Source organism: Arvicola amphibius, chromosome 12 (genome assembly GCF_903992535.2).
Source record: "Arvicola amphibius chromosome 12, mArvAmp1.2, whole genome shotgun sequence".
NCBI classification, from domain to species: domain Eukaryota; kingdom Metazoa; phylum Chordata; class Mammalia; order Rodentia; family Cricetidae; genus Arvicola; species Arvicola amphibius.
The window spans coordinates 25,517,854-25,521,260 of record NC_052058.2 but is presented as its reverse complement, the minus strand read 5'-3'; the positions used below and the strand labels follow the sequence as shown (position 1 = coordinate 25,521,260).

At 45.3% G+C, this 3,407-nt stretch overlaps 1 pseudogene; it reads right to left on the bottom strand.

Annotated features, from left to right (window-relative positions):
* Positions 1 to 545: 545 nt before the first annotated feature.
* Positions 546 to 1,196, bottom strand: LOC119827942 (annotated as a pseudogene).
* Positions 1,197 to 3,407: the final 2,211 nt, after the last annotated feature.

The following is a 3,407-nucleotide window of genomic DNA, read 5'->3' as shown; positions in this document are numbered from 1 at the left end:
AATACTGTGGAAAGGCAAATGTGTGTATCATGGTAGTTCTACCCAGCTGTTACAGTGTGGGCCAGGAACACACCTGCGGAGTCTGGGGTGGTGTATACTGTAATTCTTTGATTGGGGTAGTGAACACACTAGCAAAAATTGGGGGAAGGAAGGGAAGAAATGAATACAGAGATACAAGACAAAGGCGAATGAGACTTCTCTTATATCTTAGCAACATTTAGATGGAATCAAACTTCGGTGCAGTCCACTCTGCTTAGATGAGGCTTTGGTTCAGCTCCCAATCTCGATTGTGTGACGCAGTGTCCTGTGAGAACACTCAGGTGTCTCCTTTTTTTTTTTAAGTTTTTTTTTTAAATATTTATTTATTTATTATGTATACAATATTCTGTCTGTGTGTACGCCTGCAGGCCAGAAGAGGGCACCAGACCCCATTACAGATGGTTGTGAGCCACCATGTGGTTGCTGGGAATTGAACTCAGGACCTTTGGAAGAGCAGGCAATGCTCTTAACCTCTGAGCCGTCTCTCCAGCCTCTCAGGTGTCTTCTTAAACAAACCTCTTTTTAGTGGTGGAGCTGCTCTTTGTAGCCGTGTCAGCGTGGGACTGATAACCAATTACTGTCTTTGGAGGGAGTCCTAACCTTCCCTTGTATAACCTCCCTATGTGTGTGACTGCGTCTCTGTTTTCACACACAGGAGTCCATATTGCTCTCTTATCACCTTTAGCTCTAACACTGACAACAGCTCCACATATATCATTGCTGTAGTCATCAAAAGATTCTCCAGTAAAGCACAGCAGTGTCTCTAGCCAAAAGTGATCGAGGTCACTTCGTCTCTGCTGCTTGTTCAATGTAATTAGCCATCAACCACCCCGTTTGTTCTTTTCATCTTCCCACATAGGCTCAATACCATCCTTAAAAAGTGAGTAGTCACAGCCAGGCATTAAATTACTAGACAACTGGATATGGTTGTATAGAGCCCAAAAGTCTTCAACAGTATCAAACTTAGAGATCAATCGAAGGTTTGCTTGCCAAGTTTTGCTTTTATCATTTTAAAAAAACCAGAGTGCCCACCTGTTCTGGAGAGGGTGTTTGATATAGTGCTCTGGGTTGGCAACCTCCTGACTGGATTCTGTTTTCTCCTCTTCCGCAGGTGCGGGATTAGTAGTAGGTGTGGTTTCCAGTTCTATGGTCGCCATCTTAGATCGATCTGATCGCACAACTGCTCCTGAAAGGGGGGGGAGGGGGAGTCTTGATAACATTTTTCAAGAGACATAATAACAAACACACACTGGACAGTGACTCTCCATTTTCAGCCCTGCATGGCCATCCGAGGTGCACAGGGACCCCAACCCTGTTCTGCAGTGGTTCCTCAGCTCAATCTAAAAGTCAGCATTTGTCAAATGAGCAGGCTAACAGTGGTCCTTTTTGTATGAAATTATACATTATTTTAGTTTACTTACAAGGTTTCTCTATTTCCTGGGCATGTATGGTTTTGTTTTCTGTAATTTGTTGGGATTGAACCCAGGGCCTTGTAGGGACTAAGTAAGCACTCTATTTGAGCTACAAACACAGTCTTTAAAAAAATATTTTTTAGGTCAGAATGGCCTTGAACTTTCTTTTATTTCTTTGTGACAGGATCTTAGGTAGCACAGACAGGCCTAGAATTCACAACATAGGACAGGCTGGCCTTGAACTTGCTGTAACCCTTTTGCCTCATCCTCCAATGCTGGGACCGTAGGCAACTGCCATCATTCCTGGCTCTTCACCCTTGTTTTCTGTTCTTTTGCTGTTACACATCTGGAATGCAGCACTTAAGAGATGAAGGCAGGATAATGAAGTGTTCAGTGTACCCTCAGCCACACAGTGCATCCAAGGCTAGCTTGAGTTGCATGAGAGACTATCAAAATAATAATAATAATAATAATAATAATAATAAAATTTTTTCTTATGAATCAGGATCTTACTAAGTTGCCCAGGCTGGCCTCAATGTGTGGACCAAGAAAGCCTCAAGCATCTGGAATTACAGGCCTGGTTCATTTTTAGGTGCATATAATAAGCATATCTTACTTTTATGATGATAAATTTGAAGTGTTTATTGATTGGTTGGTTTTGGATGTTGTTTGTTTGTTTACATATTTCCAGTCAAGATAAATTAGAGGTGGTGTTCTCCCTAGGGCGCCTTGTCAAAAGTGCTAAAAAGCGTGGCTTCAAGCGCTCGCTGCTCCTGCAGAGGACACGGGTTCAGTTCTCAGTATCCACGTGGTGGATCCCAACCATCTGTAACTCCAGTTCCAGAGGATCCAATTCCTTCTTCTGGTCTCAGATGCCAGGCACACACACACGGTGCACATACATACACATGGGTAAAGCACTTATACACATAAAATAAAAAATAAATTAAACTTTTTTTTTAAAAGAGAGAGAGAAAAAAATCCTCTGGAAGGGAATTCTGGTATTAGGGAGGACAGTAGATTTATAAATCAATCTACAAGCCTCAGCCAGGTGCTCTCTGTGAGGCACTGTGGGACTCAGTGCTAGATACTTATCCATAAAGACTCATCCCAGGGCCATGCTGGCCAGGAGCCCTGGCTATGAGTCAAAGGAAGTGTCTCAAGGCCATAGCCATGGAGATTGGCTTCAGTACAGGCCTGTGCTGGCTTGGGGCTCACAGCACCCAGCTGGGGCATGCCCCAGGAGTGCACACACGGACTCAGGGCCGCCAGAGCAATGCCAGTGCTGTCACTCAGGAACGCAGCTGCTAGAAGCCATTCACGCCTCATCGGTGCCCACTCAGTAGATGGAGGATGGTGAGCGGCAGATGTGTCAGAGTACATCAAGATAGTTTCACCCTGAGCCGCATCCAGACAGCCAAACAAGGGCAGGGGCACATGCACAGCCTGAGGCTGTACTCTCGGCCCCAAACATCCCAGGCAGCAGCCTGACTTATGAAACACGGGCCCAGCTTTACATAACTATGGGGAATGGAGAGGGCATGATTGCCTCGGCCCCCAGCCTCGGCACTAGGTTTTTCAAGACAGAATTTTCTTTTTGCTTTCTTCTGATTATAAAAGTCAACTGTGGTCATTGCCAGCAAATCCCCAAAGGAAAAAAAAAAAAAAAGGAACGGGCAAAGAAGAAACCGTATGCCTTTCCCAGTCCCACCCGCCAAATCTCTCTAGGCTCTCCACTCATCCTTGCAGCCTTTCCGATTTCTGCTGAGTCCATGTGAATGGGTGTGAGCATGGCGCGCGCGCGCACACACACTCACATGCACTCATACGCACACACACGCACACACACTCATGCGCACACGCACGCACACACACTCATGTGCACACACACACACACACACACAGATGCTTCAATTTGTTACTGTGTGTGTGTGGTGTGTGTGCGGCCTTTCTGAT